Here is a 26,172-nt window from a genome sequence, read left to right as displayed (position 1 = left end):
AGCCTAAGCTTATGGAGTACAATCAGTGTACAGCTTTAAGTCCTACCGCTACTGAGGCTGAAGGCAAAAGAGGAAGTGACTCTCCGCGCGCTGCGTATAGTAAGCTCCCAGGGGGGCGGGCTTACACGGCAGCTTGCGCGGAGGCCTATCGGCAGCTTTGACATAAAGCTCAGCCAATCCCTACTGCCTGACGGCAATGTCCCATACCTTGATGGTTATTTTCGACTTGAAAGAGAACTACCTACTCCCTGGCTTAAGCAATCTTAACTTACACTTGCCTGTAAAAAGACGATTGTCTGACCAGCGTTATTATCGCCTCCTTCAGAAGTAACCGCACATTTGATAAGTAAGTACAACTACTATTTCTGTTTGAAAATGCTTTCCCCATATGAAAACAATCAAGGTTTGAGCTACGGCACACATTACTCAGTTCAACTGCAAATACTGTATCTTAAAAAGCCAAGGGACCCGAAGCTATACTATAGCTATAATCTTAGATATAGGGATCAGTTCAATTCACGGAAATTCGACTTTACAAAAGTTGAATTGATTTTCGAGGGTAGGTATCTCCATTTTTCTTTTACTTTCTGATTTTCAAAAAGCAGTTGCATTTGTAGAAGAGGTGTTTTTGGAACTACCAACACATTGTACAGCTTTCCTGAGTAAGTATGTAAGAAAATAATATTGTTGTCAAACTAATTTCAAAGATATTTAATATATGCACAGGTAACGTCACCACACACACATACACACACACACACACACACACACACACACATATATATATATATCTATATATATATATATATATATATATATATATATATATATATATATATATATATATATATATGGTATATTATTGTTATTGTTATTGTTATTGTTACTGTTACTGTTTCCTGTTTTTTCTATATTTCCATAAGACTAAAGACTGTTCAATAAGACTGATTGCAACATTCAGTGAGAATATCTGATCTAGAACTAGAGGGAGTTTTGCATGCAAGCTTTTGTTTTGCCTCTTGATTAAAGCCAGATATTGGTCCATGGAATTGGTCCATAAAGTTTATGGAATTGGTCCATGAAGTTCACGTTATTGTACTCTATCACTTTGTTGATAATGCATCATTTAAATGGAGGATTTTAATATGAGTTCCTTTATATTTACAGTATATATGGAACCTCTTCTTGAGGCCCTGGAACTTGCCAACTCCCAAAACTACTGAATCAGCTGTAGCAAAGATTCTAAGATATACTACAAAATGATACTGCAAAAGTCTACAAGAAGCCAAAATATATAAAAGTATTTCATGTTCAAAAAACTAAAAAAAATTAAGTTTTTCAGTAAATGGAAAACTACAAAGCGGTACGTAATTCAATATATTAACATAATATTATTCAGTAGGTTTCAAAGACATGTCAACCCCTAAGTGTTCACTCCAGTGAGACCCCTGCTGAAAAACCTTGGGATTGATGAAAAACCTTTAAAAAAAAAAAAAAAAAAAAAAAAAAAACTGTAGCTAGTCATGAAAAGAAAATACATCTGCTTTTGCTCCTTTTGTGGAGACGAAATAAAAAAAAGAAATAGTCTGGGTACACCACACACTAAAAAAATGACATTTAACAGTGAATGTGATCTGGTTTAACATGTAAATCATTCAAAAAGAATACATCTACACATATTTCTTTATAAATACTGAGAATTCATGTAATATACTTTTTTTTATTGATTTTCAGTTTTAATAAAATCTTCAGTTAGTGTGAGAATATTATTATTATTATTATTATTATTATTATTATTATTATTATTATTATTATTATTATTATTATTATTGGTCAACATTATTAAAACAAAGAAGCGTTATTTTACAGAGAAACAAAACCAGTGTGTGGCGCTCCCCGTCACTTTGATCAAAATTTAGGTGAAATAAAGAGATAGACATACCATCAATTTCCAATTTTTCTATTATTTCTTACCATATGGCATCTTTCTTTGTATTGTCTTTATAACCACTGACACTGACATCATAAAGAACATGATATTTTTCGACTTTAATAATTACATTCCCATTAATGTCCATTTCTCTTTTATTTCTGTGGTAATTTCTACGTGAATGAAACAGTTACAGTTTTGAGACAACAAGGCAATTCTATCTTTGGAGTAAGGGGGGAGTTTGCGTAGCAGCTACAGGAATATAGAATGGTAATGTACATCTACCTCTTCATGGTGCACCACCCCCCCCCCCCCACCAAAAAAAAAATGAAATAATACGCTTGGACAGTTGTATTGGATTTACCGCTGTATCTAGTATAAAGGGTTTTGCAGCCTCGCAAACAATAACAAACTTATGCACAAACGTGAGAATCCATTGCACGGCCGTGAGACTCTGAAAATTGTGAAAAACCGGGTAAACCTTGAGACTTGACATCCATGGTTTCATTAGACTTTATGAAGCAAAATGTGTTAATTCTGTAGGGTGATGCAAAACTTTTGGCCAAAGCTGTGTGCTTAGAATCATATGATATAATTGGGATATGTGAAAAAAAGGTTTCGTTTGTAAATAGTTTCTGATTCACTTAACTAGAAGCCATGAAAACACTCATCAGCTCTTAATTTAATATTTATGGTTTGTAAAAATGCTGACGCTGTATGAGGTACCCTGGCGCTAGAATCTAACACCCCAGCACAAAATCTGCACCCCTGATTAAATCACTGCGCACAGACTTCAGGGTTGTTCATTTTCTAGCTGCTCTGGAAGTAATTGTACCTGAAGCTGCTCTGCATGCACATGCTGACTCACGACACATTTAAAAGTATTAAGCATGGTGCCATGCGGGATTGTGCAAGATGGGCCGAACGGCCACCTCTCGGTTATAAACTTTCTTATGTTCTTATTTTGAGATGTGTTTTGACTAAAAAATACATCTCGCTTACAATACTGAAAGTTCACGTCAATGAATAAATGAATAGTGTAAGGAAACACACAATGAATAATAGTGTAAGGAAACACACAATGAATAATAGTGTAAGGAAACACAATGAATAATAGTGTAAGTAAACACACAATGAATAATAGTGTAAGGAAACACACAGACAAAACTAAATGAAAATCTAACGCATGTGCAGATCTCAAAATAAGGCATGGTGCAGAATTCGGCACGACCCCGTCAACACTTTACAGACGGTCAATTGTGCCAAACGTAATGCAGCATGCAAATAGTGTTTGGCACCTAAATGCAAATCAATGGAATAAAATGATTAAATAATACTTTAGTGTGTGGTGTTTGCCTATGACACTGACAATGAGTGGTATGTCTGGAGTGTATTGTATCTTCATATAAAATAAACTGGGTTACACTGTGCTTTATTTTAGCAGTATTAGCAATAACAAGTATGTCTGCGAACTTTCCGTATGAGAATCTTCTTTTAAATCCCACGATATCGCAGTATGGAAGTTATTATGAATATATTTTGTATGATAATATTGATATTGGTGCCCATCACTAATAATAATAGCTCCTGAAAACTCAAAAGAATTCTGTCAATGATCTTCTGGTGTGTTAATGTTGAACACCTTGAGCACCTTGCTGTGAGACTGGTAATCATTTCAGAGGCGCCGCCAACTTGGGGGCCAATGGGGCCAATGGGTTTGCCCCCCCCCCCTACTTCTACTCAGAAAAAAATAAAGCTGCAACATTTTTTTTTAAATGTCCTCTGTGTGGCGCTGTGTGTTTTAACATGCTTTTTTCATAAAACGTGATTAATTTAAACATTTTCTAGCGGTCATACTATTACACACCAGACCTTTATATTTTAGATTGAATTTATAAATATCAAATATTTCAAGATTTTGTCCATACTCAAATATTTTTTTGAAAATATTTTAATATAAAACTAAATAGATGTTCATATAAAACTTAATGTGTTATGTTCCACATCATTGTAACACATTTATAAATACATTTGAAGCACAAATTGAAATAGTTGAATATTTATAAATATTCATAACATTATTTGAAATATTTAATTATTTAGAATCATATCAAAGAAATTTGAAAATATTTTAATAAAATCAATATCTATCCCAGGTCTGCTACCACTCACCCTCCTCAAACTTTAACTTTTAGCCTGATTAAATGTGGCCAGTGAACACTTAAACATATTATAAGTCAAATTAGAAGCTTAGGCTGACATTCGGGGGGAGGGATTGTCGAATGATTGCTCTCCCTTTAGGGTTATTGAATAATTCACTAGATCACTTCCTTGCATGCTATATACATCTCCGATAAACTTACCTTGGCCATTGCAATCCAGTTGTAATCCTACCCTCCACCTCCCCAACTTCCACCTTAATGCAGACAGTCCCCTTGTCGGGGGGAAGGGTGTGGCTTCATCATGGTCTACCCTGCTGACCTGCCATCGACAGATCAGTTCCTCTCTTCAGAGGGAGGTAGCTTCATTATGGTCCACTCTATTGACCTGGCATTGACAGATCAGTTCCTCTCTTCAGAGGGAGGTAGCTTCATTATGGTCCACTCTATTGACCTGGCATTGACAGATCAGTTCCTCTCTTCAGAGGGAGGTAGCTTCATTATGGTCCACTCTATTGACCTGGCATTGACAGATCAGTTCCTCTCTTCAGAGGGAGGTAGCTTCATTATGGTCCACTCTATTGACCTGGCATTGACAGATCAGTTCCTCTCTTCAGAGGGAGGTGGCTTTATCACGGTCCACCCTGCTGACCTGGCATTGACAGATCAGTTCCTCTCTTCAGAGGGAGGTGGCTTCATCACGGTCATCACATATTTTATATGACCTTGTACTAGACACAATACAGTATATTCCCTAAAATTTGAAATCAAACACAAACTAAAGAGCACAAGTTTGTTCACTGTGTTTTTCCAACCAATGCGTATTCTGCAGAGTAATAGGGAGTTGCAATGTTTTTGGCTGACTCAAATTAAATATATTCACTAGATGAAATTCCATAAAAAAATTGTACTCACTCAGAGGTGGTGGCTGTACCCTGCCGGCCGCCACCTGACACATGGCAGCACTGTCACAGGTGCTGGCCCCCCCCGACACATGGCAGCACTGTCACAGGTGCTGGCCCCCCCCTGACACATGGCAGCACTGTCACAGGTGCCGCCCCCCCGACACATGGCAGCACTGTCACAGGTGCTGGCCCCCCCCTGACACATGGCAGCACTGTCACAGGTGCCGCCCCCCCCGACACATGGCAGCACTGTCACAGGTGCCGCCCCCCCCGACACATGGCAGCACTGTCACAGGTGCCGCCCCCCCCCCCCGACACATGGCAGCACTGTCACAGGTGCCGCCCCCCCCCCCCCGACACATGGCAGCACTGTCACAGGTGCCGCCCCCCCCGACACATGGCAGCACTGTCACAGGTGCTGGCCCCCCCCTGACACATGGCAGCACTGTCACAGGTGCTGGCCCCCCCCTGACACATGGCAGCACTGTCACAGGTGCCGCCCCCCCCCGACACATGGCAGCACTATCACAGGTGCCGGTCCCCACCTGACACATGGCAGCATTGTCACAGGTGCCGGTCCCCACCTGACACATGGCAGCTCTGTCACAGGTGCTGGCCCCCCCCTGACACATAAGAACATAAGAACATAAGAAAGAACATAACAAATGAGAGGAAGCCATTTGGCCCATCTTGCTCGTTTGGTTGTTAGTAGCTTATTGATCCCAGAATCTCATCAAGCAGCTTCTGAAGGATCCCAGGGTGTCAGCTTCAACAACATTACTGGGAAGTTGGTTCCAGACCCTCACAATTCTCTGTGTAAAAATGTGCCTCCTATTTTCTGTTCTGAATGCCCCTTTATCTAATCTCCATTTGTGACCCCTCGTCCTTGTTTCTTTTTTCAGGTCAGAAAAGTCCCCTGGGTCAACATTGTCTATACCTTTTAGGATTTTGAATGTTTGAATCAGATCGCCGCGTAGTCTTCTTTGTTCAAGACTGAATAGATTCAATTCTTTTAGCCTGTCTGCATACGACATGCCTTTTATACCTGGGGTAATTCTGGTTGCTCTTCTTTGCACTTTGGGTGATGAGCTGTGTTGCTTTTACGCCAAACATAACGTTTTGCATTGTTGCCAAAAAGTTCGATTTTGGTTTCATCTGACCAGAGCACCTTCTTCCACATGTTTGGTGTGTCTCCCAGGTGGCTTGTGGCAAACTGTAAACGACACTTTTTATGGATATCTTTAAGAAATGGCTTTCTTCTTGCCACTCTTCCATAAAGGCCAGGTTTGTGCAGTATACGACTGATTGTTGTCCTATGGACAGAGTCTCCCACCTCAGCTGTAGATCTCTGCAGTTCATCCAGAGTGATCATGGGCCTCTTGGCTGCATCTCTGATCAGTCTTCTCCTTGTATGAGCTGAAAGTTTAGAGGGACGGCCAGGTCTTGGTAGATTTGCAGTGGTCTGATACTCCTTCCATTTCAATATTATCGCTTGCACAGTGCTCCTTGGGATGTTTAAAGCTTGGGAAATCTTTTTGTATCCAAATCCGGCTTTAAACTTCTCCACAACAGTATCTCGGACCTGCCTGGTGTGTTCCTTGTTCATCATGATGCTCTCTGCGCTTTAAACGGACCTCTGAGACTATCACAGTGCAGGTGCATTTATACGGAGACTTGATTACACACAGGTGGATTCTATTTATCATCATTAGTCATTTAGGTCAACATTGGATCATTCAGAGATCCTCACTGAACTTCTGGAGAGAGTTTGCTGCACTGAAAGTAAAGGGGCTGAATAATTTTGCATGCCCAATTTTTCAGTTTTTTATTTGTTAAAAAAGTTTGAAATATCCAATAAATTTCATTCCACTTCATGATTGTGTCCCACTTGTTGTTGATTCTTCACAAAAAATTACAGTTTCATATCTTTATGTTTGAAGCCTGAAATGTGGCAAAAGGTCGCAAAGTTCAAGGGGGCCGAATACTTTCGTAAGGCACTGTAGGTCTTTTTCATAGTTCCCTTCTTCAATTTCACTATCTCCCATATGATATTTATAATGCACATTTTTATTGCCCGCATGCAATACTTTACACTTTACTCTATTAAATTTCATTTGCCATGTGTCTGCCCAATTCTGAATGCTGTCTAGATCATTTTGAATGACCTTTGCTGCTTCAACAGTGTTTGCCACTCCTCCTATTTTTGTGTCGTCTGCAAGTGAGTTTGCTTACTACACCAGAATCTAAATCATTAATGTAGATTAGGAATAGCAGAGGACCTAATACTGATCCCTGTGGTACACCACTGGTTACCTCACTCCATTTTGAGGTTTCTTCTCTAATCAGTACTTTCTGTTTTCTACCTGTTAACCACTCCCTAATCCATGTGCATGCATTTCCTTGAATCCCTACTGCATTCAGTTTGAGAATTAATCTTTTATGCGGGACTTTGTCAAAAGCTTCCTGGAAATCTAAATAGACCATGTCGTATGCTTTGCAGTTATCCATTTTCAATTTGGGGACATCATCTACGCATATGGAAGTGAGAGGTTTGGAGTTGAAAAAAGGAAGGAAAAAGTACAAACTATTCCTGGAAAGTCTAGACGGCAGCAGGAGATTGAACGTTTAGTTAGAGAAAGGAGACAGCTGAGGAACCAATGGAGAAGAGCAGAACAAAGTCAGAAGGAGGGACTCAATCTCTTACAAAGGGTCATAAAAGATAAGCTTGCAACATTGCGCAGAGCTGAGCGCCTACGGAAACGCTACAAAAAGAAGGAGCGTGCGAGAGCAAACTTTTATAAAGACCCATTCAAATTTGTAAAGAAGTTATTCACCAGTGAGAAGAATGGCACACTAAAAGCATCTAAGGTTGAGCTGGAGAGATATTTGGAGGAAACACATACAGATTCAAAAAGGCAGGAGCCTATGTCAGTTCCGTCAGACATCCCACCTATCAATCCACCAGAATATCAAATGGAGGACTGTGCACCTAAGTGGAAAGAAATAGAGCAAGCTGTGAAAAAAGCAAGGGCTTCATCATCTCCAGGGCCTAATGGAGTTCCGTACAGAGTGTACAAGAGTGCTTCAGGAGTTCTACGAATTCTGTGGAAATTGATGAAAGTGGCATGGGAAAAACAGGTTGTACCAAGAGCATGGCGCCGAGCAGGTGGAGTCTTTATACCTAAAGAAAAAGATTCTACAAGCATCAGTCAGTTTCGTCCCATTTCCCTATTAAACGTAGAAGGCAAGATTTTCTTCAGCATTATTGCTCAGAGATTGTCAGCTTACCTATTAAAGAACTGCTTCATTGACACTTCAATACAAAAAGCGGGCATTCCAGGTTTCCCAGGTTGCTTAGAACACATCAATGTGATCTGGCAACAAATTCAATCAGCTAAAAAGGAGAGGAAGGAGCTCCATGTGACATTCCTGGATTTGGCTAATGCATATGGTTCAGTGCCACATGAACTACTTTGGGCAGCATTTGATTTTTTCAGTGTACCGATGACAATAACAAATTTAGTGAAAGCCTATTTTGGAGAGTTGCAATTCAGTTTTTCAACTTCAGAATTCAGCACTACATGGCAATGCCTAGAGGTTGGAATAATGGCAGGATGCACCATTTCTCCACTGGCTTTTACCATGGCAATGGAAGTAATCATTAGGGCATCAAAATGGGTAGTAGGAGGAGAGCGCTTGGCTTCTGGAATGCGACTACCACCAATTCGAGCATACATGGATGACATGACAACCATGACTACAACAGTAGCCTGCACTAATCGATTATTGGGCAAATTAACCAATAACATTGAATGGGCACGAATGCAATTCAAGCCCACTAAATCAAGGAGCATCTCTATAATTAAAGGCAAAGTAGTAGATAAAACATTCTTCATTAATGGTGAGGCAATACCAACAGTGTCTGAGAAGCCAGTGAAGAGTCTTGGGAGATGGTACGACGGGGATCTAAAGGACACAGTTCGTGTGGGAGAAGTTAGACAACAAGCAGTGGAAGGGTTGAAGAGCATAGACAGCTGCGCTCTACCAGGTAAACTAAAACTCTGGTGCTTTCAGTTTGGTCTACTGCCGAGGTTGCTGTGGCCACTGACTGTGTACGAGGTTTCTTCGACAACAGTAGAGAAGCTGGAAGCTTTAATCAGTTCATACATCAGGAAATGGTTGGGAGTTCCACGCTGCCTCAGCAGAGTGGGACTTTATGGTAAAGGAATACTGCAGCTACCAGTCTCTGCTCTAACCGAGGAGTTTAAGTGCGCCAAGGTCAGACGGGAAATGACATTAGTAGAGTCACGCGATAAATGCGTAAGGGAGGCAGCACCTGTGTTGAAAACTGGAAGAAAGTGGGCGGCAAAGAAAGCTGTGGAAGATGCAAAGGCTCCCCTTCGAATTGGTGATATCATGGGGCAAGTTCAGCATGGAAGAGGGGGTCTTGGTTTCAGTTCAACTCCTCCTACATGGCACAAGGCGGCCCCAGCTCAAAGGAGGAAGCTGGTAGTCAACGAGGTGCAAAAGCAGGAGGAGAGGATGAGGTGTATAAAGGCCATTTCCCAGGCCAAACAGGGAGAATGGATGAGATGGGAGAGTGTGGAACAACGCAAGATTGGCTGGCAAGACCTATGGTCAATGGAACAGAGCAGGATCAGTTTCCTCATCAGGTCAACTGTGGTGATGGTTCTCCCATCACCACAGAACCTAAACCTCTGGGTAGGAGAGGATCCCTCATGTCCTTTGTGTTCATCACCTGCAACATTAAGGCACATTTTGACAGGATGTAAGGTGGCTCTTAGCCAAGGACGGTTTACTTGGCGCCATGACCAGGTGCTGCGATGTTTGGCCTTAGCATTGGAAGACAAGCGTAACATGACCAATAAGTTGCCAACTGTTCCATCAAAACATTACACACAAAAGACAACATTCCTCCGCCCAGGAGAGCAACCACCAAGAAAAGGTGTTAAAACCAATCCTCTCCCAGGACAACTGGAAGCTGCTAGAGACTGGAATATGCTGGCAGATGTTGGTCAACGGCTTATTTTTCCACCTGAGATTGCCACCACTAACCTTCGACCAGATATTGTCTTGTGGTCTGGATCAGCACGCCTTGTTCACCTGGTAGAGTTAACAGTGCCATGGGAGGATGCTGTAGATGAGGCGTATGAGAGGAAGAAACTGCGGTATGCTCAACTAGCCACTGAAGCGGAACAGCGAGGATGGAGAGTTCGGGTTCACCCAGTGGAAGTGGGTTGTCGAGGATTTGTGGCACACTCTACAACCCGGTTTCTCAGAGACGTCGGATTCAGTGGCCAAGAGTTGCGTCGCACAGTGAAGAACTTATCTGAAGCAGCAGAGAGGAGCAGCAACTGGCTGTGGTTGAGACGGAAAGATTCTGGCTGGGGACAGGTAAGTAAGCTGGGCTGAGTTGAGCGGGGGACGGAGGGGGGTGATGCTGGGACGCCAGAATCACCGTCGAGCCCTCTTGAGGTGTCGTGGGCTAGTCGACGAAACACTGAGGATGGAAGGTGCCCACTTGAAAACCCCAGAGATGTACCCTACTTAGCTCAATCCAGACGGTTGTCATGCTGATGCGCTGGGGAGGCCGCACTTTGGTTGATCCCCGGAGCCAGCATCGCAGCCGTTGTGTGTGCTGATGCGCCAGGGAGGCAAAATAAGCTGATCCCTGGAGCCAGCATTACACTTCAGCCATTAACACCAGACAGAAGGATATCTACATCATCATATGGAAGGAAACGTAAATGGAGGGAGACACATATGGATCACATTAGTTTACTGTAAAGCTACGTCTTAGTTGGTGCTTATCTTGGCGAGAGCCGAGTTCAAATCAGCATGAAGTTTTAACATCTACTCTCGTGTAATGGAAATCATGTTGCATCCTCAAAAAAGTCAAGTAGGTTAGTTAGACATGATCTCTCTTTCCTAAAACCATGCTGGCTGTCTCTCCACTCGTACTTCTCACACGATGTCGCTTCCACACGCTGTCGCTGGGAAGCCTGTCTGCCTTTGTTTGTTTTTGTGCTGCGTGCTCCGCTCCTCCCCCGTGTCCCAGAACGCCGCGGGATTTGAATCAGCTGCTCCGAGTTTCAGCTTATCAGAAAAATACACGCAGCTGCAAGGCTTTAAGCTGCAATGTTTTCTGATTAAAGCAACTCCAAATCTAAAGATGTAATTCCTCCTTTCTGCTTCTAACTACGTTGTACTTGTCCACTCGTACTTCTCACACGATGTCGCTTCCACACGCTGTCGCTGGGAAGCCTGTCTGCCTTTGTTTGTTTTTGTGCTACAGTCTCACCGGCAGGGTACAGCCACCACCTGTGGCAGCACTGTCACAGGTGGTGGCTGTACCCTGCCGGTCCCCACCTGACACATGGCAGCACTGTCACAGGTGCCGCCCCCCCCGACACATGGCAGCACTGTCACAGGTGCCGCCCCCCCCGACACATGGCAGCACTGTCACAGGTGCCGCCCCCCCCGACACATGGCAGCACTGTCACAGGTGCCGCCCCCCCCCGACACATGGCAGCACTGTCACAGGTGGTGGCTGTACCCTGCCGGTCCCCACCTGACACATGGCAGCACTGTCACAGGTGGTGGCTGTACCCTGCCGGTCCCCACCTGACACATGGCAGCACTGTCAGAGGTGGTGGGAGGTAGATGTGCAACAACACTTCACATCCACACACTGGCTCAGCACTTTCCGCATGATAAGACCAATATTCGAGCGGCTGTGCCAATTGATAGCAAGCTACCTTTGTGAGACTGTAGACACACAGAAAAGGCAGGCCTTTGCATTGTACAAGCTCGCCAGCTGTTGTGAGTATAGTTATTGCTGCAAAATTTGGCGTAAGCATTACAACTGTCCCCCCTTTCATCTACGTCCGGCACAACTTACATAAGCAGATGAGGCACAGCAGATAACCTACAGAAACTCAGGGATCAGACCGTGCACATTAGACAGTTTGACATCAAATGAATGGCTAAGGATGGTTGCTAGGCACAGAAATACGCTCGCTACAGTCGTCCATGTGAATGTAGAATAAAATGTTGCTGCAAACAAAACATAACCTTTGCTGAGCGAGGTAGTCATGTGAGTAACAAGTTGAATAAAACGGGTTTCCTTATCATTTTTTGGCCGATTTTGCTTTTGATCAAAGCTTGGATGGAAAAAAGGCTACAGATTGACTCAAGATGTTATCTCTTTCAGGCTAAACATTCAGTCATGAGATCCTGCTGTTTATTCCTCCCACTTCTGTTGTGTGCAGCACCATTAGATGGCACCGAGTTAAATCTACATGTGCTGGAAGAAATTGTGGGCACGTAAGTAAATACTTAGTAAGAAATAAAAGTCTATGGGCCTCATTTACTAAGCAGCGGTAATTTGGCCAGAATTGCTGGAGGAAAATTGAGATGACTGGGCATGGTATTCCCCTAAGTGTCCTGCCCTATTTACTAACTAATGAGAAACAAAAATACCGTTCGGAAAAATTCGAATTCGCATACAGATTGTGGGTGGCAGCAGCTCTGAAGTTGCACACTGTATTTATTCTATTGACAGCATGTGAAGGAGCTTACTTACTGCTGGAGGAAGGGATACAAATATGAAACAGAAAGAGAGAGTGGTGTAAGAACTGTATAAATAGGTACCAGAATTTGGACTCAATTCAGTTGTTTGGCACAATGTTACAAGAGTCATTGTTACAACGTCTGGGACGCTCTGTCTGGGACATATTCAGTTATTCAATCTAATTAATACAAGAGACTACAAAATAGAGGCATTTTACAAAAAAAACGAGATACCATACAATGCGGTATTGTCGGTGGTCATGGTATAATTATTTATACTGAAACCACCGTGGTTAATATTAATAAGCAAATCGATACCAAACAGAACATGAGTGAAATTGCAGCCAACTTTTGAAAGATTCCAAAAAGGTTTTTTTGGGGCATTTTACCAAAGTAGACACTAAAACAGTAAAATTCACACTTTGCAATGAAAGACTGAGCTACATGAATAGCATAGGGACAGTGTTAAACCAGCTACGATACAAGCATGTATCCACCTACCTGTAGAGAGAGGCCCAGCCACAAGCCTCAGGCTCTGCTGACTGCGAGACTGAGACAGACCTGCTAACCTCTACGCACTTTGCTTATCCGCTACGCATTTTGAGTTGGTAATATGCGGGAATACTTTTATCAGAGATGATACGCAATAATACGTAATCCATATTTCGATCATATTCTATGATGTTGCCTGTAGTTAGAGAAAGTGTTGCATCTATAGTCAGGGCCGGCTTTAGGGCAAGGCAAGCAAGATAGATTAACCAATCAGGTTTTGAGTTTAGTTACGTAATAGAATAACCAATCAGCTTGTGAGTTTAGTTGACGATCCAACCTCCGTTTAAAAACAAAAACAAAAAAAGTTATCATGGGTTGACTGACAGAAATTCCTACCACCCAGTTTCTTTGTATAATCACTGCCATTCTACTGTAGCCTATCAGGCTTTGTTGAGCTGACTCGCTTGTGTTTCAACTGCCAGTTTCGGACACACTGGAGGGAGTGTGAAGTACTGTGACTTGTGAGGAAATTATTTATTTCAAACTGGCTACAGTACCTTTGTTTTTTAATGAATGCATTAGTTATGCATTCATTTTTGTCTGGGGGGAAAAACCCACTTGCGTTTTTAAAAAAAACGTGCTCGATTTAGATAACTGCATCACATGAAAAGAAAATACAGCTGAATGAGGATTTTACAAGAATGTCGAGGGAGTAAGTACAAACATTTATTATAATAATATAGTACAATATTTAAGTTTAATATTCTGTTTTTGGCTTGTTGTCCCGTTTTTCACAAATGCCTGTTACCACACAGGGATGTCAGTAAAATTCGATTTCATAAAAATGAGCGCAGCATTAACATTGTTAATGTGGTTAAGGTACGTAAGGCTTCTGTTTACTTTGCAAGTAGCGTACAATTACACTGTAGATAAATGCAGTTTCATTGTGCTTTAAACAAGTCATAAACGGCTGGTTTGTGATTTTATATTGAAGTTCAGTAAGATCATTAATGTAACATTATGGATTTTGTTAACGGTAAAATATTTTTTTATGTAAGGACTGGAAATCACCGACCCGCATAAGTGTAATCCTGTTTAAATTTGTAGCTAATTATTTATGAAAAAAATGGCCATACAAGTAAGCGTGTTAAAGTGGGACTTAATACTACTACTACTAATAATAATAACGTAATATCAGAACTACCAATATACAGTGGTTCTCAAAAGTATTCACCCCCCTTGGACTTTTCCACATTTTATTGTGTTACAACATGGAATCAAAATGGATTTAATTAGGAGTTTTTGCCACTGATCAACACAAAAAAAGTCCATAATGTCAAAGTGGAAAATAAAATCTACAAATTGTTCTAAATTAATTACAAATATAAAACAGAAAATAATTGATTGCATAAGTATTCACCCCCTTTGCTATGACACACCTAAATAAGCTCTGGTGCAACCAATTATCTTTAGAAGTCACATAATTAGTTGAATGAAGTCCAGCTGTGTGCAATTAAGGTGTTTCACATGATTTCAGGTTAAATACACCTGTCTCTGGGAGGTCCCACAGTTGGTTAGTACATTTCCTAACAAAAACTACATCATGAAGACGAAGGAACATTCAAAGCAAATCCGGAATAAGATTCTTCAAAAGCACCAATCAGGAGTAGGATATAAGAACATTTCCAAGGCATTGAATATCCCCCGGAGCACAGTAAAGTCCATTATTAAGAAATGGAGAGAATATGGCACAACTGTGAATCTGTGTAGAACAGGCCGTCCTCAAAAATCCGGGCGAGAAGGGCACTAGTCAGGGAGGCCACCAAGAGGCCTATGGCAACTCTAAAGGAGTCACAGTCTTCCACGGCTCAGCTGGGAGACACTGTGCATATGGCAACAATAGCCCGGGTGCTTCACAAAACTGACCTTTATGGGAGAGTGGCAAAAAGAAAGCCATTGTTGAAAAAAACTCACATCAAATCTTGGCTAGAGTTTGCCAGAAGGCATGTGGGAGACTCTGAGACCAAGTGGAAGAAGATTCTATGGTCTGATGAGACCAAAATAGAGCTTTTTGGCCTTAATGCTAAACGTTATGTTTTGCGCAAGCCTAACAACGCACATCATCCTGAGAACACCATCCCTACCGTGGGCATGGTGGTGGCAGCATCATGCTATGGGGATGCTTCTCTGCGTCAGGGCCTGGAAAGCTTGTGAAGATAGAGGGCAAAATGGATGCAGCAAAGTACAGAGAAATTCTGGAGGTAAACCTGCTGAAGTCTGCAAGAGACCTGGGACTTGGGAGAAGATTCATCTTCCAGCAGGACTATGACCCCAAACATACAGCCAATGCCACAGTGGAGAGGCTTAAAAACAAAAAGGTTAGTGTCCTGGAGTGGCCCAGTCAAAGCCTGGACCTCAATCCAATTGAGAATATGTGGAAAGAGTTGAAAGGTCCCCGTCTAACTTGACGGAGCTTGAGCAATTTTGCAAAGAAGAATGGGCAAAAATTGCAGATGTGCAAAGCTGGTAGAGACTTATCCAAATAGACTCATGGCTGTAATTGCTGCCAAAGGTGCTTCTACCAAATATTGACTCAAGGGGGTGAATACTTATGCAATCAATTATTTTCTGTTTTGTATTTGTAATTAATTTAGAACAATTTGTAAATTTTATTTTTCACTATGACATTATGGACTTTTTTGTGTTGATCAGTGGCAGAAACTCCTAATTAAATCCATTTTGATTCCATGTTGTAACACAATAAAATGTGGAAAAGTCCAAGGGGGGTGAATACTTTTGAGAGCCAGTGTATGCTTACTGATATTAACTTTTTATGAAGCGCTCACTACAAACGAATGGGTCCAGTCTTTTTCGTTTTTTTTTTCTCTTTTAATCGCTGAAATCCATTTTACCCTCCTTTCTGGATCAGCAGGAATCCTGTAGAAGGAAACTTTATATTTCTGTCCAGAACAAAAGAATCAGGCATTACTGTAATGTTACCGCGCTAGGCATTTTGGTCATCTTCCACAGTAATGGTGACCAAAAACAAAACCCAAAACAGAGCCAGCCTGAGCACAGACATGCTAAGTTCACTGATAATGCCCAAAGTCATGATGTCAGCGAAGCAGCAAGTGTGTCACACACAAACCTTTAGTGACACCTTGCTCAGGAAAGCCAAGTCAGCCACCTAAGCTAAACATTCAAGATCTGAAAGTGCAGTTTGACCTGTTGGATTCCTTTCTGTTCCAAACAACTCACTTTGTGGATAGCTATTACTTTTGTTGCTGACTCAGTGACTATTTACAAGTTTTTTTCCTTTTTTGAAAGTGCTTTGTTTCTCTGTTTTAGAAGCTTATACATTTCAATGTGTTATGTTTTGACAGTAAATAAAATACAAACATACTACAAAAATGGCTATTTTCTGTACTTGAAATAATTTTAAGTTGGTATACATTAAATAGGTTTCATCTATACTAAGGTAAACAAAATTAAATTTAAACTGAAACAATCATAGCTAATCTCATTATTTTTTTACTGAAAAATTCATACTCAAAACTCACCAGAGTGTAGCATTTAGCTGTTTCATACTCTAAAACAATTCTGGGGGGAAGCCCCCCGGACCCCCCGAGATGTCTGCACGAAAGAGTGCTACTCAAAAAAACAATGTCAAGGTTGGCAGGTCTGCTGAGGGTATGCCTTTGCACGAGCAGCAGAAGTCCCGGCCAATCACAACGAACCAGTGCAGCTTGCAATTTAAAAATAATAAAAAAAAGTTTAACTTGAGTTTTAGTTAATGGCATTCAATGATTTAACATCTACTCTGTACTACATTATTTATAAGACTTCATGTAGCAGAGCATACACCAGGACCGGGAGGTATGTACCGGATTTAATATGATAGGTTACTTAATATAAACATGTATTTAGATTTTATAGTTGTCCAATGACAATATCACATTCCCTTTCATACTCCCTATTACAGCACCTATCACACTCCCTGTCACACTCCCTATTACTGTACCTATCACACTCCCTGTCACACACTCTATTACAGTACCTATCTCACTCCCTATCACACTCCCTGTCACACTCCCTATTACTGTACCTATCACACTCCCTATCACACTCCCTGTCACATTCCCTATTACAGTACCTATCTCACTTCCTATCACACTCCCTGTCACACCCCCTGTCACACTATCACACTCCCTATCACACTCCCTGTCACACTCTCTATTACAGTACCTATCTCACTTCCTATCACACTCCCTGTCACACTCCCTATTACAGTACCTATCACACTCCCTGTCACACTCTATTACAGTAACTATCTCACTCCCTATCACACTCCCTGTCACACTCCCTATTACTGTACCTATCACACTCCCTGTCACACTCTCGATTACAGTACCTATCACACTCCCTGTCACTCTCTATTACAGTACCTATCTCACTCTCTATCACACTCCCTGTCACACTCCCTATTACTGTACCTATCACACTCCCTGTCACACTCTCGATTACAGTACCTATCTCACTCCCTATCACACTCCCTGTCACACTCCCTATTACTGTGCCTATTTCACTCCCTATCTCACTCCCTATCACACTCCCTATTACACTCTCTGTCACATTCCCTGTCACAGTACCTATTACTGTACCTATCACACTCCCTATCATGCTCCCTATCACACTCTCTAATACAGTACCTTTTTACATCCCCACCCCCTCCAAAATAACCCCCCCCAAAAAAGTAGAAGAATGCCTTCTGGGGCTGTGTAACAGTAGGGCAGGCAGTGGTTATTGCAGGGTAAACAAAGCGGACCATGAACATAAGAACATGAGAAAGAACATAAGAAAGTTTACAAATGAGAGGAAGCCATTCGGCCCATCTTGCTCGTTTGGTTGTTAGTAGCTTATTGATCCCAGAATCTCATCAAGTAGCTTCTTGAAGGATCCCAGGGTGTCAGCTTCAACAACATTACTGGGAAGTTGGTTCCAGACCCTCACAATTCTCTGTGTAAAAATGTGCCTCCTATTTTCTGTTCTGAATGCCCCTTTATCTAATCTCCATTTGTGACCCCTGGTCCTTGTTTCTTTTTTCAGGTCAAAAAAGTCCCCTGGGTCAACATTGTCTATACCTTTTAGGATTTTGAATGTTTGAATCAGATCGCCGCGTAGTCTTCTTTGTTCAAGACTGAATAGATTAGATTCTTTTAGCCTGTCTGCATTCGACATGCCTTTTAAACGTGGGATAATTCTGGTTGCTCTTCTTTGCACTCTTTCTAGAGCAGCAATATCCTTTTTGTAACAAGGTGACCAGAACTGAACACAATATTCTAGGTGAGGTCTTACTAATGCATTGTAGAGTTTTAACATTACTTCCCTTGATTTAAATTCAACACTTTTAACTATATAGCCAAGCATTTTGTTGGCCTTTTTTATAGCTTCCCCACATTGTCTTGATGAAGACATTTCTGAGACAACATAAACTCCTAGATCTTTTTCATAGATTCCTTCTTCAATTTCAGTACCTCCCATATTGTATTTATAATGCACATTGTTATTGCCGGCGTGCAGTACCTTACACTTTTCTCTATTAAATGTCATTTGCCATGTATCTGCCCAATTCTGAATGCTGTCTAGATCATATTGAATGACCTTTGCTGCTGCAACGGTATTTGCCACTCCTCCTTTTTTTGTGTTGTCTGCAAATTTAACAAGTTTACTTACTATAGCAGAATCTAAGTCATTAATGTAGATTAGGAAGAGCAGAGGACCTAATACTGATCCCTGTGTGACACCACTTAACCACTTTGCCACACGTGGTGTCAGACACGGGACATGGATCGTCACGCATTGGCGGAGCTGCTGTAGGGTCTGGACAGCAGACGGGACACAGAGGAGAGAAGGAGGGAGGAGCGCTACACTGCGCTCATTGAACAGGTAGGGCTGGCGTTTTCCACAACACCAACCCCTACAGGAACACCAACGATGTCGGCACCGAAGGCTCGGGCAATGAAGATGTCGGCGGAGGATGATCCAGAGGCGTACCTGGTCGCGTTTGAGCAGCTGGCCACCACTGCGTCGTGGCCGCGGGAGTTCTGTGCGAGTCAGCTGGGACCCTGCCTGATTGGGGAGGCTCAGGCAGCCTACCAGGCTATGAGCAACCTCAACACTGCCAGTTACGACCTGGTCAAGCTGGCTATCCTCCGTCACCTCAACATTACGGCAGAGACTCAACGGGTACGGTTCAGGGAGAACCGAAGATCCCCGGAGACACGCCCCAGGGTGGTTGCGGAGTGGTTGTGTGACCACATGGTACACTGGCTGACCCCCAAGAAGAAAACAAACCTGCAAATGGGGGAAGCAGTGGTTGTGGAGCAATTCTGCCTTGTGGTCGGCGCTGATACCCAAGCCTGGATACAGCGCTACAACCCCCACACCCTGGAAGACTGCATGAAACTGGCCGAGTATTATGAGGACTTCCTTCGCCCGGACAGGGATACTGTCGGTTTCCGCCCTTCGGAGCAGCCGAGCCCCTCCTCTCTGTCCTCCACCACCACCACCACCACCATCAGCCCCGGTACCCAGACCTCCGAGACCGCCTACCCCAATGGGCCCCCATTGCCTCCCCTTCATGGAGACCAAGGTTGGCCCCCAGCTGGGGTAGAGGTGCTGCCCTTGCCCCGTTGCCATACCAACAATGGGACAGATATCTAACCAATGCCGCTCCTGTCCCGCCAACGTGTTTTAGGTGGGACATCTGGCCAGGTCATGCCCCTCTGCCATGGAGTGTGACTTGGCCGCGTGTAATTGGGCACCTGAGATAGGTAAGGGAGGGGCCTTGTATGATTGATGTGGTTTTAAGAAATGTGAAAACCCACGCATTAGTGGACACAGGGTGTGCACAAACCTTGATTAGAACAGCTCTCTTGGGCGGTGTGGTGTGGCGGCCACGAGGTCAGGTGGAAATAAACTAGGAAGGACTATGAAAGACCCCGTTGCACGTAAAAAGTACCGTGAGTGTTTTGTTTGTTTGTTTGTAATTGTCTTGTTTTGTCTTGTCTTGTACATTACTAGACAGCTAATACAGTTCCGGAGCTGTCGCCAAGGGCCAGCACTAACCTGGAACAGCACTGCACGATTGTCACTAATAAACTGTATCACCCACCACAAGCATTACTGCATGCACCCAGGACTGGTGACCGTGTTAGTATTATTGTGGGGCAGATATATTTCAGTTTATTATTTGGGATTGCAACCCGTTGTTATTTACGCCACGCAGCACACATTGTTGTGTATTGCCGGGGTCTTATTATTTAGTCACCAGACCTGGATACAATAAAATCCCTTTCCAAGTGGATTATAACTCTGTCTGTTTTATCACACAGCATCACTCCTGCATCTGTACCCACTTAACCACTTTGCCACACTCCTCTAATCAGTGTGGCAGCAGTGTGGAGTAGTGGTTAGGGCTCTGGACTCTTGACCGGAGGGTCGTGGGTTCAATCCCAGGTGGAGGACACTGCTGCTGTACCCTTGAGCAAGTTATTTTACCTAGATTGCTCCAGTAAAAACCCAACTGTATAAATTGGTAATTGTATGTAAAAATAATGTGATATCTTGTAAGTTGCCCTGGATAAGGGTGTTTGCTAATAAGTAATAATAATAATCAGTACTTTCTGTTTTCCACATGTTAACCACTCCTTAATCCATGTGCATGCATTTTCTTGAATCCCTGCTGCGTTCAGTTTGAGAATTAATCTTTTATGCGGGACTTTGTCAAAAGCTTTCTGGAAATCTAAATAAACCATGTCATATTCTTTGCAATTATCCATTGTCGATGTTGCATCCTCAAAAAAATCAAGCAGGTTAGTTAGACACGATCTCCCTTTCCTAAAACCATGCTGACTGTCTATCAGGATAATGTTACCATATAGATCATTTTCCATTTTTTATCTTATTATAGTTTCCATAAGTTTACATATAATAGAAGTCAGGCTTATTGGTCTGTAGTTACCTGGTTCGGTTTTGTCTCCCTTTTTGTGGATCAGTATTACATTTGCAATTCTCCAGTCTGTATGTACAACCCCTGTGTCAAGAGACTGTTTCATGATTTTGGTTAGTGGTTTGTAAATAACTTACAAAAGTACTATTGGGAGGATCTCATCCGGCACTTCTGCCTCTGTTATGCTAAAGTTATTTAAAATTGGATAGGAACAGGTCAACATGTGAGGCATGTTGTCCGTATCTTCCTTTGTAAAAACTTGTGAAAAGTAATTCAGCGCATCTCAGGCGCGTCAGGGCCAATTTATTTTCACACGCGCAGTTTATTTTAGACGTGCTGTTTAAAAGTATTTTTTTTCACAGTAAAACAGGTTTAACCCTTTGCGGTCCTATGTCGGACCTGGTCCAACATTTCAATTATTCCTATCCGGTCCAATGTCGGACCCTGTCCGACATCATCAAAAAGACGCAAAAAACTGGTTTTTAGTCATTTTTTCTCCGGAAAAAGCAGAGAAAACCATTCAATGGCCGAGTGGGAGCGACAGGAGCCGAGACAAGCCGGAAAAAAAGGGCGTATCTCATGAATAGTCATACTTGCCCCTGGCATCAGATAACGGCGGCCATAAGGAAACAAGCTGGCTGATGCTGAATCAGCGTTCTGAGAATATCACGGACATTTGCAGAGCTTTTTTCAGATGTTATAGTAATAAAATAATGACTTGGATCGCATTATTGAGGCGTTTGGTGATAAAACGAGTGATCAGGAGATGATTGATCGGTATGTACGACTATTATTATTATTATTATTATTTATTTATTAGCATATGTGAAAGCTATAGCGAACGAAAGGGTGGGGCGGGGCTGGAGATGCCTAGTGAGTGCTTTGTTGATATGCAGGGCCTTTTAAACCCGTTTGACTGTGGAAAAAAAATACTTTTAAACAGCGCGTCTAAAATTAACTGCGCGTGTGAAAATAAATTGGACCTGACGCGCCTGATACGCCCCACCCCTTGTTTGCTGTATTTTTCACATACCTCTTCATAGTCTAGCATACTGATAAATCATCTCCTGATCACTCGTTTTATCACCAAACTCCTCAATAATGCGATCCAAGTCATTATTTTATTTCTATAACATCTCAAAAAGCTCTGCAAATGTCAGTGATATTCTTTGAGCGCTGGATGCAGAAGCAGCTATCTTGTTTGTTTATGGCCGTGTTATCTCTGTGGTGCCGGGGCGATGTGTATTGCTCAGATCCGCCCCTTTTTTTCCGGCTTCTCTCGGCTCCTATCGGTCTCACTCGGCCATTGAATGGTTTTCTCTGCTTTTTCCTGAGAAAAAACAACTAGAGACCTGTGTTTTATGTCTTTTTGATGATGTCGGACAGAGTCCGACATTGGACAGGAATGGGAAAATTGTAATGTCAGATCTGGTCCGACATGGGACCGCAAAGGGTTAACCAAGAATCTGTAACACCTAGTTACTTGTTAGTGCAGTAGCTTCAAGTTCTAACATTTTTGTTTTTGAGACTTCTAGCATTTAGATAAATACATTTAATGGCTGTCTTACCTGAGTTGTTGCCCTTGTTTTGATGTAGTCTCCCTTCTGTTTTTTTGTTGATATCTACCCCCATCCTTTCTAGTTTAAATGCTTCTGAACCTCCTCGAGGATCCTTTCTCCGAGTAGATTGGTTCCCCTTTTATTTAAGTGCAGTCCATCCCACCTATATAGATAGTCCTTGTTGCAGAATGTGGTCCAGTGTTCAAGGAAGGTGAAGCCTTCCTGTGTGCACCACGATTTCAGCCATGCATTTAGATTATTTATTTCCAGCTGCCTGTATGGTCCTTTGCAAGGTGCCAGCAGTATCCCAGAAAATACCACAGTTTTGATCTTGTCTTTTAATGTCCTTCCTAGCTCTCTGAATTGGTTTTGCAGGGATCTTTATCTGTCTCTTCCAATGTTGTTTGTACCGATGTGGACGACTACTACCGGGTCGTCTCCTGTTCGTTCTAGGAGCCTGTCCACGTTCTCAGTGATGTGCTTGACAGAGGCTCCTGAAAGGCAGCACACTGTTGTAGTAAGGGGGTCCAAACTGCGAACTGAACTTGGTGTGTTTCTCAATATAGAGTCCCCAACAATCATGACCTCCCTTCTTTTTGCTGCCTGGCCAGCACTGTTTACAGGGTCCTGGATGTTGTTCCTTTCGTTCTCTTGATGTTGGTTTTGATTATCTAAATTTTGAAGTGGCTCAAATTTGTTTGATGTATTAATTTCTGGTGGTTGTGTTTGAGGATGTTTCTCTCCCTGGTGGCTTTCTGTCTGTTAGGGGTGTAAACTTCCAAAAATTGTGGGTGTGCCAGCTCCTCAAGCTCAGGGTTAAAAAGAAATGTGTTCAGGTTAATTGGTAATTGGTTAATTGGGTAACTGTGTAATTGTAAATTCTGGAAAGATCATGCTTTCAGTAGGAAAGGTGGGGAATTCAATTAATCGATCATCAGGTTGGAGGATTGTGACAAATATAATGAGTTTTGGTTGTAAATCTCCCTCTCTCTTGTAAATCTCCCTGTGAGGGCGCTGAGCATCGAAAGGGAAAGGCTTCGGACAGGTTTGCCTGACAGTTCTTTTCCTGGGACGGGAAGTCGGTCAGTCTGGAAGAAGACGAGACTCTGTTGCAGGAACGTATTGACCCGGAAGGGAAACTATGTAGCAGCTGCAGACAGTAAAGACAGCTGCAATCCTTTACCAAGGGGTCATGCGTAATGGCATAAAGGGGCCGGAGAATCGTAAATCTTTTCCTTCACTTGGTTTCAGAGCGGATACGAAACTGGAAGGACCGGGAGAAATCCCCTGTGAATTATTGGGAGCAGTATTCGTGAGTGTTGTGATTGTTTTTGTTGCTGTTAGTAATTGTCTTTTGTTTTGTAAATTCACTAGGCGGCTAACACGTCTCTGGAGCTGTCGCCTTGGGCCAGCACTACACGAAACAGCACTGCACTACAGTCACTGTTTACATTGTTATCACCCACCACCAACACTACTGCACGCACCCGGACTGGGGTATTGTATTGTATTGTGGGGCAGATAACGTGTACTATTATTTGGTTTGCAAAACCAGTTATTATTGTTTCCTGCCGTGCTCTACACATTGGTGTGTATTGCCGGGGGGTTATTGTTTGGTCACCAGACCTGGATACAATTAAAAACGGTTCCAAACTGTATTATAACTCTGTCTGTTTCATTACTGCACTGCATCACCCCTGCACCTGCACGTTCCACTTACCACTTTGCCACATGGATATAAAAATTCTGCTCAGGCAGATCTGAGGGGCCATTTTGTTGAAAGGAGTGAGTGACTCTGGTAGTGGAGAATTAAAACTGAACAAATTGTGTTACTGTTGTAGTAAAATAATGCTGTGAAGGTACTTAGGGAAAGCCTAGTGAAGATAAAACAAATATAGTGAGGGAAATGGCTATAGGTATTGTGTGGGGTGGTTGCCATGTTTAAGCCAAGTCACATTCATCATAGTTTTATTGTGTTTTTCACTGTTACTGTTTTCTGTTATTTTTGTTTGTTAAAGAAAAAAATCATTCCTTTATTGTGAAACAAAAGCGGGGAAAAGAGAAAACAAAGAAAACAATTTGAGATGGACAATTTCTAATCGTGTTCAGTCTGTAATCAATAGAACTGTCCCAAACCGGCGTTTCAGCCCCAAACCTTTGGTGTCTTCATGCTGTCCAGCCCCTCTGCTCCTGTCACAAGCCAACATTCTGTGCTGTTAAGAAACTGTACAGCCAGTCATCGCATTTATTATACTATCGAAATATCCAATAATGAAACATGATGAGCAGTACATAAGTATGCATTTTGGTGGTACTAGTATCCTGAAATCTTTGCACATCATTGCAACAGCTTACGTCCCATAGTTTTTAAATGGAAATGGTGTAACAGGATTGTAGTCCCTGGATTTCTTTTTTTTTTTTTTACCAGGTTTGCCACTGCAGCAGGACTAAGACCTAGTGACCATCAGTTGAAGCAGTTTGGATTCCTGATGGCTTTAACACCAAAGCAGTGTACCGGTGACAGTAGAGTGCGGTACAGGCCTTTTAATCAGAACACTCATGTTCATGTAACAGGAAGCCCTAACTTTTTTACAAATGTTCCAGATTTAAACTATATGGCTGTCTATCCTTACATAGGAAACGTGTGCTCCGAGAAGAAGATTCTTTTCTCACAGGATCAAAACCAGCCTAGCCCTGCTCAAAATTTTGCAAATAACGCAGACAAAATCCTGAGTGCTGGTGGGTGTGTGTTGTTTTTCACCACAAACACCCCCTGCCTGGAGAAGTGTTTCAGTGGCAAGCAGGACTGTGACATTGTCAGCCCATTACTCGCACAGCCATTCTCTAACTGGGGCAATTCCAATATCAATAGGCCCATTCACAAGTATTTCATTTACACCAAGGTGTTTGGAAGAGATAGTAGGAATCTTGTTAGTATTAAAGAGGGCTTCACAAGGCTTGATAACAGCAAATGTTATAAGGATGCTAATAGTGTAAATTGCATTCCTTGTGACGCCAATAATAATTTCTGCTTGTAAGTTTAAGCCAATGCTTCAAATTGCAATTTACCAAACAAGTAATAATGATTCCTTAATTCATTACCAGTCTTTATTCTATAATAGCATGCAATACCTTTCTAGAAAACGATCCTGTTTGTAATAACTCTAAGGGCCTCTAAGCTTCATTTTGTCATTTTCCGCTTGTACTTTCTTCACTGTAATTGTGATACTTCACTACCCCAATCAGTAATAAAAAGTCTTTGATCGTGAAGTCCTTTGTTTTGGTGTTCATTGAATATGACTTGCAGGGCTTGAAATGAATGTATCTATCCACTGGCCAAATCTAAATCTGCCTAGGACCTGAAATAGATATGGCCACAACACCCTATCAAACACTTTTTCAGCATCTAATGCTAATGCTATAGTTCCTGTCCTCAGGCCCTGGGCATGTGACATAATATTAAGGAGTCTACAGAATAACATCCAATAATAATTACTGCCTGGTCTGGGTGTATAATCTCCCA

At 42.2% G+C, this 26,172-nt stretch overlaps 1 long non-coding RNA gene across 1 annotated transcript; it reads left to right on the top strand.

The window, feature by feature from the left end:
- The first annotated feature begins 204 nt into the window (after nt 1–204).
- LOC131700655 (uncharacterized) lies at nt 205–25,883 on the top strand. The gene is made up of 4 exons (XR_009308463.1): nt 205–346; nt 12,229–12,341; nt 23,901–23,961; nt 25,078–25,883. It is a non-coding gene; the product is annotated as an uncharacterized LOC131700655 (long non-coding RNA).
- The last annotated feature ends 289 nt before the right edge of the window (nt 25,884–26,172 follow it).

The sequence above is a fragment of the Acipenser ruthenus genome, chromosome 24 (genome assembly GCF_902713425.1).
Source record: "Acipenser ruthenus chromosome 24, fAciRut3.2 maternal haplotype, whole genome shotgun sequence".
NCBI lineage: Eukaryota > Metazoa > Chordata > Actinopteri > Acipenseriformes > Acipenseridae > Acipenser > Acipenser ruthenus.
The sequence above is the reverse complement of the archived record's forward strand: the minus strand, read 5'-3'. Positions and strand labels throughout refer to the sequence as shown.